Source organism: Corvus brachyrhynchos, unplaced genomic scaffold (assembly GCF_000691975.1).
Source record: "Corvus brachyrhynchos isolate BGI_N302 unplaced genomic scaffold, ASM69197v1 scaffold83, whole genome shotgun sequence".
NCBI classification, from domain to species: domain Eukaryota; kingdom Metazoa; phylum Chordata; class Aves; order Passeriformes; family Corvidae; genus Corvus; species Corvus brachyrhynchos.
Genome location: NW_008238464.1, coordinates 1,486,684 through 1,502,178, shown reverse-complemented (window position 1 = coordinate 1,502,178; position 15,495 = coordinate 1,486,684). Strand labels below are relative to the sequence as shown.

Below are 15,495 nucleotides of genomic sequence, written 5' to 3'. Positions count from 1 at the left end.
CCAGATTTGAAATAGATTGTATTTTAAGGTTAAAAACTTTCTGGTTTCACTGGCATGAAGAGCAGAAAATGTCACCCTCCATTTTTGTATGTGTACTTCCTATTTTTGCAACAGGTGCCTTTTTATCATAAAAATAGCTCAGCAGCTGTCCCTTGGTCCTGGGTGCTACGCAGTGGCCTTTAACAAAGCCAGGAGTGACTTTTTGGTGTAGCCCTCCCTTTCCAGGAAGGACCCAGCTAAGCTTCCTGAGTAACATCAGCCTGCACTAAGAATTCAGGTCAGGATCTCCCTGCTTGTTACCTAGCAACTGGGGGATACTGGTGCTTTCTCCTCTGACCGACTCCTTCCGCGTTAGATACAGGGATCACTTGGTGAAAGGATCAGGGCAGTGCTAATAACTCATGCTTCAGCAAGGCAGAGTAGCCCCGTGCTGGGTATCTGATGGGACATAGGGTGCACTGTCCAAGTCGAACTGAATTGAGACTTTCAGAATTCTCTGCACAAACTTGAAAGTGCCTCTGCTGGTTTTGCTACCACTTAAATGTCTGGCAAGGTGACAGATCCCTTTTGAAACACCAGTAGCCTTTTGTGGTGCATTGAATCTGACAAACAGGAACCTACGCAGGTAAGCAGCTGAAGAAAGTTTATGTCTGAGGTACTTTAAGGGTTGTTTTCCTGCAGGTGAAATGTGTTTCTTGGTTACACAGGTGCACAACATTCAATTCTGGGACTATTGACCTGCCTTTGTACTTATTAAAGTTTCATTGGATGGTAAGTAAAAAAGTTAAGTAGAAAGATGAACTGTCTTGTCTTGTTCTTTGTGGTGTGTGTTTATAAATTGTTGAAAACAACCTTTAAACTTGTCTAGTTAATTTACTGTAGAATTGGCTAATGAAAAATCTTGAAGTGATCAAGAGTTATTGGTTGCCATGCTCTCGCTGCAACTCACTGCTTGTAGCATATTTGCAAAATAGAAAGCAGCAAGTCCCTCTGGCTATGTATTGTTTGCAGAGGCCAGCAATCATTGCCTCTGGTTAGTAACACAATGGGATTTTTTACTGCTTTTTGTTTTCCTTTGATAGATTACAAGTAGAAGCCCTTTGTTAAATGTAAAAATTAAAGCAATGTGCCATTCTAAGAAAAATACAAAAAAATATTGTGTTCCTTGTGTTGTATCTTCTCTACTCACAGATAGTAGAAATGGTGGGAATCAAACCAGAGTCTGTTCGTATCTAGTGCTGGTACAGGGCTGGCATGATGGTTTTCTGAAGAACCACTCCTCACAGAAAATACAGTTTTCTTATTTTGAAAAACATAGAAATTAATGTCTCCAGGTGCATACAAGCTGTTTAACTTGCCTTTTTCAGAAGTCTATAAGCAGTACATTCCATCTCTTCAGATATATGAATTGATACAGCTCCAATTAACTTGAGCAAAGGCCTGCCAAGTGACATCAGCCAAAGATCTGGCTGCACATCTCTGAGACAGGTACACTGCAAGCATGTTTATAGTTTTTGCATCGGAAGTTGTAGTGGTGGATTCTGAATAAGGACATAAAAGACCAGATTATTTTTAAGCAATGTATTTTAATTATCTCTAATATGAAACTGTTCAATTTGAATGTTGACTCTAAGGCATTCAGAAGTTGATTTCTTCAGAGGGACTAAGTGCAGCTTCAATTGATATTTTCCACATTTAATATTCAGAAAAACAATTCCCAGAGTCTCACATTGCATACCTGATACAGCAGCTGCTTTTCAAGTGTACATGTCCAATTTGGTATCCCAGACTTTTTGTCTCTATCGTACTTATGGGAGAGCTCATACATTCATTCCTAGGACTCACAGGGTGTGTGTCCACATAAGAAGATAGAAAAAATATATACCAGGGCAGTGTCTTCATGCAGTTCAGGATGTCCTTTATTACAAAAAGCTCTCCCAAGTGTGTAACTTCATACTACTGTCTGATTAGGTGATGTAGGACAGAGTAGGAAAAATATCTGTTTGAGGAGGTGCTTCACATTTCATTTAATTGTTCTGGTGTCTAGGTCAGCAACTTTCAGGAGACAGTTAATGGCAGAAACCTCTTTAGTAGCTTTGATCTAGCTATTTCAGTAAAATAGCACCCTCAGAGCATAGCATGGGACACGAGAGATTAAGTCACCCAGTACCTCCTGATCTTTCCTCTGTTCACAAAGTCGGGCAGTGTCCTCTTAGTAATGCTCCTCTGCCAGAGCTGGGAGCTCTGCTAGATGTCTCATTCCCTACCCATTGCTGTGACTCACAAATATTTTTACAATTTTTAAGAAAAGCAGGCCCCTAAGCAAAGACAATCAGAATTTCCTCAGGCTTGAGCCAGTATATTTGCCAACTTCATGTAAAAGGCTAAATATTTTCCCATTGTATCTACACCAGAGACACTCTGTAGATACACAGATGGCTGGGCCCTTGCAAATCCAGCCAAGGGAGCGTATGCTGGCACTTCGGGCTTTGAAAAGAAGCTGGAATGAGTCCTGAAGTCTGGTATTGGCAGCCAGCATCAGCATCTGGGTGGTTGGACGTAGGAAAGAGCCAAGTCTGCAGAGGTTATTGAAACACTGGCCTTGCACAAACACTTCTTGATAGCTCAAACATGTACTTGGACTCTGCAGTAGAGAGCAGGCTAGAGGAGGCAGGTGAATGCTTTCTCTCTATTTGTCTGCCAACATGTGCAAGTCTAACTAGGAGCTGGGAAGCTTAAATCCAAGAGTGACCTTTGTGTCATTTAGCTATAGAGACTGCCTGGGACCCAGTGTCTGGCTCTGGGCATCCGGCTGCCAGAAGAGGTGAGCTTGGAGTAGGACAGGTGCAGAGAAAAGTTAGTAAGATGGCAGGATAATAGAGAGCTTATATCTGTGAGGAAATTAAGATGCCATGGCTTGTTTGGCTTTGAAGATGAAGGCTGAAAGGGGAGATGGACATCTTCTCTAAATACCTGTGGCAAAAGAAAAAAGCTGCTTCAAGGAAAGTATTACATTAGCACCGGTCATATAGTCTGGGATTTTCTACCCATCAGAGTTACCAAGTTCTGGAATAGCATTTGAATTTTGAATAGTTTTCAAAATAAGAATTTAATCAGCCTGTGAAGGGATTATATCAAGTGTTTGCCAGCAACAAGGGACTGAATGCTCAGGAAATTCCCTCTGGTAGTATGTTTCCAAATTTTATTCTGAAACACCTATGTGAAACTCAAAGATATAAGTGTACCAAAACATTCCTCAGGATTTCCCTAAGGAGTTTTTACCATATGAGAGAACTGAAAAAGTTCAGGCAATGCATGGAGCTCCTCAGTGAGAAGGACCTGATAGGTGGGATGCATCTCATAGTGATAAATCTTGCAAAACCACAGAGCTAAAGAGCCTTTGTGAGCAAAATGACTCATCCCTGGCTTTGGACCTGGCCAAGGGATGAGCAAAGGCCAAGAAATGCTGGGACCCTTCTCAGGTGCAATGAGACTGGTTACTTTGGACTTGAGTTTTTGATTTTTTGCTGCAACTAGCTTTGTACACGCAGAATTTTCACCTACCTCCCTGGTAGGGGAGTAAGCAAAGCACAGCAGTTTGAGGCAGGGAGTTCCCTCCCCAGGAGCAATGGGATGACCCTCCAGGGTCTGTGCCATGCCTCAGACACAAGTTGTTCCTGACTGAAACCACTCTGGTGGTTTTACTCTGCACCACCTGCCTTGGTAGGAATTATTGCAGACCCACAGGAGGTGGGAGAAAAGCCCACACAAGTAGGTTTTGTTTGCACAGCTTTGCTTTTTGAGCTTTGATTAGGAATACTGCTCTGCCACACTCTCTCCTAATGGTGTCCCTTTTGCTACCCATGGGGATATTGTCTGCTTCTCTGTTTCTCTTCCTACATCTGGGCTCTTTCTAGCAAATGAATGTCAATGGCATTTAATTTATGAATCCTGCAGTACATTTTGTTGTGCATATTTAAATCAAGCAGAGATCAAGCATTGTACAGTCACATGTAAAGGTGATGGCAGATGAGTGCTCTTTATGTCATGCTGGATTTCTGCTTCACACTTGCATTTATATTTGCCAAATTACAGGCAGGAAATTTCTGAATTAATGACAAATATTTCCCAACAGTAGTTACTTAAGTGCCTGCACATGTTAAATTAACCATAATAATCTTGTCATAGTCATGAATTAATAACCTGCATCTCATTGGGCTTTTGAGAATTGAAGTAAAACATTTGTGGTATATTCAAAGAAGGGAGCCTGGAGACAAATGGGATGTCTCCAAATGGCTTTACATTCCCATCCCCACCATCCTATTCCCCATGCCAAGTAAGCCCTGAAGGCTATACAGGAACCTGAAAATTAGGTTTAGAACAGGCAGAAAGGAAGAGATCTCCTCTGCAGAGGTGTGTCTCTTTCAGGTGAAGTGATTTAGACTTATTAATTCCTGAAACGTCTTCCTCTTTCCATTGCCAAGATGGAGATGCTGCCAGAGGCAAATGTGCACACAAGAGATTTCTGACAGACATCTTAAGCAGTGAGGAGTTTCACAAGGAAGGTGTTTATCATGTCAGAGGGGGATAGGGAGAACTTCTGTCCCAGTTGCAGAAAGGAGAAGAGACTGAGGGCAAGCGGTGATGCGGGAAAAGGGAGACATTTCTCACAGTGTATTCCCTACCGGTGGTCCATGGAACCCCTCCCAGCAAAGACCTGGGGAGAACAAATATGTTCCCTTTGCCTCCTGAGTTCCACTATGCCACAAGGTGCCATGGGGAGCTGGGTCCTAGGCCAGAGAGGGCACCTCAGTCTATGCCATTGGCTCCAGCAAAGCTGGAGCAGGGGACAGGCCTGGAGCTGAGCATTGCTTCTGCGTGACAGCCTCACTCTGGTCCCTGCTCTGAGAGCTGCTGCTTGAAGAATGTTGGGAGAAGCGTTTAATCTCTCTTGTGAGGAGAGGCTGCGGGAGCTGGGCCTATTTAGTATAGAAAAGAAAAGACTGAGAGGGGATCTCATTAATGAATATAAATGTCTCAAAGGTGGATGTCAGGAGGATGGTGCCAGACTCTTTCCAGTGGTGGCCAGTGACAGGATGAGAGCAATGGCTATAAACTAAAACACAAGAAGTTTCACCTCAACATGAAGAACTTCTTTACATTTGAAGATGACAGTGCAGTGGAACAGGTTGTCCAGGGAGGTTGTGGAGTTGCTCTCTCTGTAGACATTCAAAAACCCACCTGGATATGTTCCTATGTCAACTGCTCCAGGTGACCCTACTTCGGCAGGGGGGTTTGGGCCAGATGATCTCCAGACGTCCTTTCCAACCCTAACAATTCTGTTATTCTGTGATATGCTTTCTACCTCCCAGTCCAAGGGAATGAGTAGGCTTGTGCAGGTGGTATTGGGCACACTAGAGCCTTGGGTCTGGATTTCTGACAAGGTGGCAGGAAAATTATTAGGCTGCACTCAGAGTTTTGACTTTCAAAAGTCTACAATTCTGAAGCAGCAGCTGGAGGTGATACATGCAGAATGACTCACCAGAGGTTATATTTGCTGAGATTATTGCTGCAGGGAAGGAGTGAAGGAGAAAACAAGAATCTGAGCAAGTCGCAGTTATTTCCATTTGCTCATGTCCTTGTTTTGGAGCACAGTGTGGTTTGGAGCATAGACCTGCAAGTAAATGAGATAAGAGCTACAGAAAAATATTTCCTCTCTTTCAAACATAAAATAGCAATTACATCCTGAATGGATAGTAGGAATGAAAAGTTTGCAAACTCCTGTCTTGAAGGGAGTAAATGAAAATATTAGGGTTCTTAAATTTGTGAAATCCTGACTGTTTTTCTTATAGACTGTGGAGAAGGGTTCAAAGCAACGATGAAAAGACTGAGACATGATGTTTATTGTGGCATGGACAGAGAGCAATCTTCTAGTCTTTTTGTGTAGGAAATTATCTGGATTATTAAATCCAGCTTAACTGGACTCCTACCTGAGACCTCTGAGGAAGCCACGTATTACTATCACCTTGTGTTAAAAATCTCATGCTCTTTTTTCCTGAAGTGATCCTAATGTTACTGGTATGGAGGAAAGATAAAGGAGCCCATGGCTCATCTGTCTCCCATCAGGGCTCAAGAAAATAATTATAATTTGAAGGCTGAGAGAGCCTAAATTAGGAAGGGTCAAAAGAGGCTAAATAAGGTCCTTTCCAAATAAAAGTCTGCCACAGGTACTACCTCAGAGCAAGCCTTGTACAACAATTGGACAAGAGGCTGTTCAGCTTTGCATTTGACCTGTGGGGTTTAATGCAACAGGAATGTGGAATGTGTTTACAAGGTAGCAGTTATTGCTGAAATATGTGAGTGCTGTTGCCTGGGGAAATTTCAGAGGATTGTGACTGTGCTGACAGTGGCTGTACCTTTTGGACAGACTGTGTGGATTTTGGGGAGGAAACTGGTCTTGAAGCTTACAGTCTACAAAGGGAACACGGGGAATGGTGCTCCCCTTCCCCACCATGTCCCGCTGCCATCCTGTCGCTTCAGCTGGATCTCACTCCATTCTCACTGCTTGTTCGTGCTAGGATGACCCAGGAAGGTGAACTGGTCCTTGGGCTGGAGACATGGCTTCTTGTTATCCCTGCATCCGAGGGGACTCCAGGTTAGCACATGGCTGCAGCTGGGTCAGCAGAGCAGTCTGGGCTGAAATGAGGTAGAGCTGAGGACTGAGGGCCCCTGATGGCACCTTTCATGAGCAGGTCCTGGAAATGTTATGTTCTGGCTGGTCTCAGCTGGTAGGCTGGTAGCTGGATGGGCTCAGGCTTCTCCTAGAAATACCTGTTTCATTCATTTCGCATTTCCTACTTTCTTTTTTTCCTGTCTATTTTAAATGTTCAATATTAAAACTATTCTGCACATGGTTCATGGATGATCTCAATAATTATTTCATCCTTCCAGCACAGGAATTCCCAAGGAAGCTGGTAAAGCCCAGCTTAGTCTCTTTATTTTATTCACTTTCCTTCTTACTTTAGTTTGCCTAATTTTCATTGCTCTAATGGCAAAATATCTGGAAGTAGGCCTAGGATATAACTATATTCTGTGTTCAGTTGAATGCAACATTTTAAAAGATTTGTCATTAACTTTTAAAGAAACTTAACAAAATGGTTGAAATTACTCTATAGACTACAACACACATTATGGACCTGTGAAAACTGGGCCAAATTCAGTTCTAGATGTTAGCAACTGACTTCCTTGTCTGGTTAACTTGGCTCACCGAATCTCCTTCAGAACAGCAGATAAAGCTGAACAAGGATCTCATTCCGGGTACTGCTAAACATTTCTGTATCTTAAACTCCCATTAACCTCTGCACTGTACAAGAACACCCTTACATTAGGCTAATTGATGGGGCAGCAGGTGTCAGTGAGCCGTTGCTCAGGGCTTGCTGTGCTTCCAGGGGAGACTTGCTCTTTCTTTACCACAAAAGAAGTGTGTGTGTCTGTATGTAGGTGAATAGACAATTTATTGTATTCATGGTTCCAAAAAAGCAAGAAAGGATCAATGAAAGCCCTGTTATATTTCCGTGAGTTTAAAGGCACGGAGACTTTATAACACTGTTGATATTTCTACTCATTCTGAATACCAAAAGACCTGGTATAATTATTTTTGTGAAATAGCTTCAGGAATGTTCCCAGTGCTGAATTCAACAGTAATTGCAATCACAACATGTAGAATCAAATGTAATTTTGTTCTAACTGAAGAAAGACATTTTACTTTATTTTCCATTGCTTTTCAAGGAGAGGCACAGTGAATTTTTAATACTTCACTGACCCTTGACTCTGAGTGATGTTAGCTTGCTATTGTAAAAAAAGGTATGAACTTCTTCAGAACATTATTAGCAAAATACTCTATGTGAACACTTGATATTATTTAAGTTAAAAATACAGATTGTTCTTCCATCAGTAAAAATGGCTGGTACAAACCTAAAAGTCTGGTAGTCTATTGAGCTGTTTGTGCTCATAAATATAGCAGAGGATCTCTGGTAGGCAGCTAGCTGGGGGAGATCTTGTGTATTTGTGTAAAACAGCTATGTCTTTATTATCCCTGCATGCTGAGGAAGAAGGAGAGCCAATGTGGCTTTTTTACTTTAACAGTTCTCTTAATAATAATTCTTTCCATGTTGGTAGAATAAATCTCCTGGCCGCTCTATTAAATCACAAAAAATAAAGGACCAAAAGCAAGAAGGAAAGGGTTACGGCATAGGAATAAGACATTTCACATGAGTTTGCTTTATTCTTTATTCTGCCAATGCAGACTCCTCCCCCCACCCCCCTTCCTGTAGTTCTTTTATATGGTTCTTTGCTTTGCTTTGGTTTTGGTTTGTTGGGGTTTCTTGTTTGTTTAAAGAAAGCATGCAAGTCAAGCTAAGGCTTTTCCCACGAACAAAATATGACCTTTGTGAAGGTGTACATCCTCAGGTTACTGGGCTCTATCAGGGAAGAAGGTTCCCTTCACCCTTCTGGAACAGCCTATTCCCTGCACTATCCAGGACACCAGACTGGGCAGTCCTAGTTATGCCTTCTGGCCTGTTTGTGTGTTCTGTAGCAATGCACTATTTTAAAAAACAAAAAGTTCACTCCTCAAAAGCTGCTTAGGAGGAAAGTTTATTTCATGGAGTGTTTCTCACTTCTCTCAGAAATGCTGAGGAAAGGAAGGACTATTAATTCTTGGGGGGAAAAAAGGTAGAAAAGGAAGGTTTTCCCCTCTCCCTCCCATCCCTTGGAAATGCACTGTGCTTGTAATAGAGAAAGGAATGTGCTGTTGGCAGGGTTGTGGCAGAAGGGCTGATGAAGGATCTGATGAGAATCTGCACAGCCTTTGGAATAATAACAGGGGCAGATGCACCAGAGAGTAGTTTGGCCTGGTTAGGCAAAGGAAAAAACACACTGCCCAACAGCAGTGAAAGACTGAAAACAACTGAATGTCCAGAAAACCCTGAAAGGCTTGGGAAGATTTTTCTGTTGTAGCCCATAAAGCCTCACATGCTATTCATGGCAGACCTTGCCTTGTTTGCACAAAGGCTTGCGCTCAAAGCCCATGCAGCAAACTCTATCCTATCTCCTCTCTCCAATCTTCCTTTTAGCAGGTATTTTATTACATGACATCCCTTGATGTCTCTTCTCAGTGATCCCAGGGACATCCAGCCCCACCTTATGTTTACATTGTATGCAACAGGAATTTGAGTGATAGATGAAGTACTGCAAAGGCAAGGGCTGATGCAAAGGGGCAGTAGTGTGTATAGTAGTTATACACACTACAGTAGTTATACGTTGCTGCTCTGTGTGGGACAGCTTGGTATTCTTCCACCTCCACCCACACTGGGGGTGGAAGAATAGCAAACTGGCTCAAGGAACAGCATTGGAAGAGGTATGTGCTGGTGCAACTGGCTTTTATTAGTTATTTCTGAGAGAAAAGGCAAATCACTCACAGCTAGCTCTATTCATTTTGACAGTGGGTGGGAAGAGGATCAGAGGATCCCCAACTGGCAGAGTTTTAAAAGAAAAGGACATTGACTTTGTATTCAGGTTGGGTGTTCTCACCTGGATGCTGGCCTAGGACCCATGCAGCCATGGAGAGGATGCTGGCAGCAAAGATATGTGAGCCAGCCTTGCTCTGAGCATGAGGAGTGGCTCAGAGGCTCTCACCACACCAATGTGGTTGTGCAATATGCAAATTTTCTTTTAATGTAAGAGCATGCCACAAACATCGCATTAGCTGGAGAAAAATGTTAGCCACAAGCAAAGAAACAAACACTTTTATCAGCCAATAATGCAGATAAGAAAAGATGGGGAAGGTGTACGAGCTTCAGTGGGAGACAGATGAAAATGGATAGCAAACTGTCATTTAGACAGTGAACTGTTTGTGAAAATACCACATTTTGATGATGTTCCTGTGGACATCAGTCAGTGTAAACAAATAGGTGCTAACAGCATCTGCACTAAATTATTAAAACAAGCAAAGAACACATGAAGTCATAGACTTTGCAAAGCAATACTTTTTGTTTACCGATTCACACCATTTGAACAAAATTGAAGGAGATGATTGTCTGCCCAACTTTGAAAACAAAATGCGAAGTTGTATACAAAAACTGAAAGGATGTTTTTCTTTCTGGTTTGGTATGAAGTTTATTTTTGATATTTTATATGGACTTGGTAGTAGAAACCAGTGCAGTTTTCTCAGAAAATGTCTTCTCTGGGTAAGTTATTTTTAATAATTCACACATGATGAGGACACAGGCAGAATATGTACAGATACTGTAGAGATGCTGACATATGGTAGAAAGGCAGTGTGACCCTTCAGTCCCAGTGCTGGGACTCTGGATAAAGCTTCTAGGATGGCTGTGTGTACGTAAGCAGGCACTCAGGTGCATTTGTTCACTTGATTCAAAAATTGGAGGCCAAATAAAAAATGAAAAGTGAAACTCCTTTGACTTAATGAGAGGTCTGAAGCAGGAAGATGTATAGCTTTGGAAAGGAGGTTGCAGTTGTTACGAAATTCTCCTGTCCTTTTTATGAGATTTTTGGATATGTTTATACAGACAAATCAGATTCCCAGAGACCTGCACGTCACACATACGGACATTCCTAATACCCGGGCTCATACGTGCTGTGCTAGCTCAGGGGCAGCACTTCACTATGCTTCTTAGACCTCCTGTTGCAGGTGGTTTATCTTAGAAACAAAAGCTCAAGATGATGGATGCCTTTTGGAAACGATTTTATAATTGGACATACTGTGAGAGATTTAGTTTTAGCTAGGCTCAAGCATTATCACTTGGGAGTACTGACAGTTGCTTGGGAGTTTGAAAGGAGGAGACAATGATCTCTGTTAGCAGGAGGAGGGCTGAGCAGAGAGGTGTGTCGAACAGCAGGGTTTCTTGAGCTGTGTGAATATCTGCCTGCTGCCCTACACTTTTCCTTCTGCCACACCCCATTGCACAATGTTTTCAGCACGAGGTCTCCCCTGGCTGCAGGGGTAAACCTTTGCTTGGGAGGCAGGTGATCACAACACACTTTTGAGCCTGTGCTTTACCAAGGCATGGCACCCTGGGGCTGTGTCCAGGTGATGCTCTTGTTAATGCACATGCCAGAGAGCTGGAGCATCTCCAGGGTTGTGAAAGCACTGCTGGTGTGCCTGGGATGGCCGAGGACCATGGCAGGCACCCTGGGCTTGCTCCCCCTGCAAACTTTGAGCTGTCCCATTTCTGAGTCCAAGTGACAGGAGAAGAGGCTGTGTGGCCTCTGGATGGTGCCTTCATTTCAGGTCGGAGTCCTCAGAGAGGGGGAGGATGAGAAAAAGCTGCCTCAGCCTTTGCCCCTGGCATTTGGGATGGTTTTGAGTTGGTTACTCTCTCAGCTAGAGGAGTATCTTTGAGTATTTGGGTTTTCTTTATATCCCCAGAATCCCTGCTTTTTTTTCTTCCCTTTTTTTCCCCTCTCCAAGTCTCCAAGGCTGTGTAATATTAGTAGGAATGCTAGTGTATATCATGATGTTCAGAGAAAAGGGCAGCTCTTCCTCTCATGTGAAATAATTTCCCTCAATTCAGATTTTTTTAACTCCTCATGTTTATTTGTCTACTAGAAAAGAGATATTCTTATACAAAAGAGAAATGAAAGGTGTTAATTGCTATTGCTTGGTTTTTGGATACACAGTTTTGAGTGTACTGGCATTTGGAAGGTATAGGAAGGGGAATAAAAACCTGTTGTGCTGCTATATTCCATCTCTATTCTCTGCAGTGGCAGAGTCTTAGATGTATTTCTTGTATCATAGCTTATCTAGAAAGGACCTAGGAAGGAAGAAGGAGAGTGAAAGAAGTTTCTGCTGGGAAAAGTCCAATATAGCAAAAATAGTGTTATAAAGAGGTAATATTTAGGAATTTGTCATCCAACATTTTTGGCTTATAAAGCTCATAATAAATTGATAAACCAAGTACCTCTAGTATTCCATTGTGAAAAGAACCACAAATACAATAAAGAAAGAGGAAAAAGGTGTGACTGCCAGTGGTGTGGCAAATCTTGCCCTTGCTAACAAGGGAGAACCAAGGAAGGTTGCTTCTCTAGGATGAAAATCCTGCTGAGTTTTCAGACCACAGGATGATTTAATTAAGTGATGGGCTTCAGTAAATCCTTGGGGAAACTGGAAATGAGAAAGCTCAGCAGCCAAGCCTCTAGGTCCAAGCATAACTGCGCAATGAATACCACCCGTCCCAGTGGGTGCTGATTCAAAGCTGCTGGATTTTGTCAGTATTTCGTTGCACAGCTCTTAAACTTGTAGGCCATTGTAGACTTTAAACAAAGCTTTGAGGGTGAAAAAATTTAGCTCCAGAGCAAAAACTCCAATCTCTGCTTACATCAGGGAAATGACAAGCAGTTACAGTCGTATGAAGGGTAAACTCTGGATTTTTTTGTTTCTCCTCCTAAGTATCATGTTTGAATCAAATCTTTCCTATGATGAATGTATTAATACTGGAAAGTTTGTTACAGATGTTGAGCAAAAGTCTTGAAAGATACCGTTAAAATACATTACACTGAAGGAAAAAGGGAAGACATAGATAGTAGGGTTTTCCAAGTTTATATATTTGGGAAAGAAAATAGGATTATCTCCTGGTGGTGAACACCAGTGTTTCTCTGACAGTGCAGAGGAAGCATTTAAAAGGAAAACCAGCTTCCCCCAGGTTAATAAAAACATCATAGTAAATTTTAAGGTAGAAATGAATGTGATTGTCTACAGCGAGGTTTGGTGAGACACTAAGCCAGGCAGTGCCTGGCTTGCAGAGCATCACAGAGGGATCTCTGGCAGCTGCTGGATGCTCAGCAAGGATCAGTATCTCTTCACACTGTCTTGGGATATTGCTCCAATGCAAAGCATCACTTGGCAAAGCACTCAAGTAAGCGGCTAAGTGTCAGCTTCAGTGTTTGCTCAAAACCAGGGTTTGCTAAAAATGAATCTGTTGACTTTTGAGCATGTTTCTGAAAACCTGAACACCAGCACACTGCCTAGAAACATTTTGCAAGTTCTTCTAGTCCCCTCTGCTACCTGCTGATTCCCCTCCCTGTTCTGTTCTCAGGTTAAGGAAGGATGTGACCATTCATCCCTTGATACAAACAAATCTCCCCTTGGTAACAGCAGGCACAAAACTCTTCTGCATCCTTGGTATGGGGTGGGTGGCTGCACCTCATTGCCCTCGTCATAGTGTATGTTTGCACAACATAGTGACTGCTGCGAGGGCTGCTGTCACTCCTACTCTGTGTCACCCACCATTGGCCTGGGACAGTCACATGAAACTCTGGGTTTGCGCTAGAAACTTGTCTTTTGAACTGAAAACCAAATCCTTATAGTTGCATGATGAGTTGAGAGGCAGTTTTTATAAAAGCTTTACAGTCACCCTGCTGCAAACCCAGTATTGCTTACCTGACCCAAACTTATAGGATTTATTTGCCATAATTTAAAATAACCATTTCCTTGCTGAGGATAAGAGAGTCTCTGGGCTCCTGCACAGGAGGTAGAGGCCACTGGTACTTGTGCCCAGTGTCTCCTGCACCCAGGTGCCTCTGACCTGCACCTTGGGTTGCTTTCTGCCTCACTCCAAAGTTATCCTACCTGGACAACCTTCCTCCCTGCACACAGCCCAGGTCTCTTGGGCAGCTCTCCCCCAGCAAAGCAGCCAGTTTTTCCCCCAGGTGACACTGAGCTGTCTAGGGATGACTCCGGCAGCAGTGGTGGAACCTGGTGTTACGGAAATTACGCATGCCAGCCGCAATACCTGGGTTCGACTGGGTTTCAGCTGAATCAATAAGCTGAAAGACAGATTCCTCTATAAACGTGCTTTTTATTAATAGCATTACAGCCTGAGTTGGGCATCTCTCAAGAGGGTCCTTGAAAAGAAATCCTTGGTTAACCTGCTAAAGCAGTACATGGACAAACAGTATCTTTCAAACAATCTTTGTGTGTTTTGCTGGCAAGGAACAAATCATTTATGTGTTGGACAGGTTTAGAACCTCCAGGTAATATAATATCTTCCTAATTTTCTCTTTGTCACTCTGACATGTGATCCTTAAAATAGTTGCAGATGTCAGAGCCAGCTGGGTCCACAAATACACTTGCTATTATATTTTATCATAATAAATAATAGTAAAGTATTATTAAGATTCTGGAGAGCCATTCCCCTGTATCTCAACAGAACCCATTACAATCTTTTCTAGTAGTTGTTGGATGTTATGCTGGTCTCTGTCTACATTCCTGTACTTTAGTTCAATTTACTCATCTCCTCACAAGCTCTAATCACACTTTGGCAATTATCTCTGTCTGATTATTGTCTCTGACTGATCCAACCAGGATCAGTCTGAGGTCAGACAGCCCAACTTCCCCTTGCCAGTAGGGTCAACTGCACATGTTTTTTTCAATTGTTTTATCTTGCTCATGTGGATGGCACAACTCCTTCAGCAACAGGCCAGCATTGGCCCAGGATGGGTCATATCCAGAACAAATAATATAAAATAATGATGTACATTGACCTGCATCTTCCCTTAACCTAGGAATTTGATTTCCCCTCATAATGAAATCCCCATGATTCCAGGGGTGATGGAATAAGAGTACCACATACACACACACACACACACACACACACACGGTGGCCAAGCACCTCCTTCCTCACAAGCCAGGGCTCCAGCCCTGCACCCTTGCAAGAGACACAGCAGTGGAGGGCTGCCTTCCTTGGGTTTTGGGAGCTTTTTGGTAAGACACTAATTCTTAAATATGTTAGGAAACAGCAAAAACTTGGTGGGTCTGAAGAATTGCTGCATGAGGGCAGAAGGGGAGTGAGTACCTTTCGTCAAGATGCATGACTGGCAAGGAGAGAGCCCTTTAAGGTTAAGTGTCCTTCTGTTTACTCTTAAGTCAGGAGATTTATGCTGCAACCCTGGTCACGTATTAGTGTTCCTCAATGTTTGGGGCATCCAGTGGAAACACTCTTTGTGACCTCAGATGTCACAAAATAAATCACACAAATCTTTGCATGCATTATGGCAGAGCTAACTTTTCTTTTTTAATTGGTTTTATTCTCTAGAAATTTGTCTGCCAAGGTTTGGGACAGGGACACAATTCTGGTTTGTCGGGAATATAATATACTGTCTGATTGAATTTTGCCAGAGGGAACATGTTCATACTTGCCTGCATGTTTCAAACAAATATTGTCACTGTGTGGGGATTTATCCCCCAGTGGCTTTACTATGGAGAACTAATGAAGTATGGCATACAAACATTTGGATAAAAAAAACCAAACCCTCACCTGAGTGCAGCTGGATGCAGCAGGGTGATGCCAGTGAGCCACAGATAGGGATGTGAGTTATGTCATCCATAATTTATACAGAGACTGTAGGATCCCACTTCTGGATGTGTGTAGCTTATAGATGCTACAGGGCATGCATATAACAGCTGAAGCTTTAAAG

At 42.7% G+C, this 15,495-nt stretch overlaps 1 protein-coding gene across 6 annotated transcripts in view; it reads left to right on the top strand.

Annotated features, from left to right (window-relative positions):
- Positions 1–332: 332 nt before the first annotated feature.
- KIAA1211L (KIAA1211 like) overlaps positions 333–15,495 on the top strand; it is a 44,530-nt gene continuing 29,367 nt past the window's right edge. For 2 of the 6 annotated variants that reach the window (XM_017737172.1, XM_017737169.1), the window contains exons 1-2: positions 337–625; positions 708–771. The gene's annotated coding sequence lies outside the window, so the exon portion shown is untranslated. Of the gene's footprint in view, positions 626–707; positions 772–1,367; positions 1,489–15,495 lie in introns of all 6 variants that reach the window. The other 4 variants (XM_017737170.1, XM_017737174.1, XM_017737171.1 and 1 more) reach the window with 4 other exon arrangements.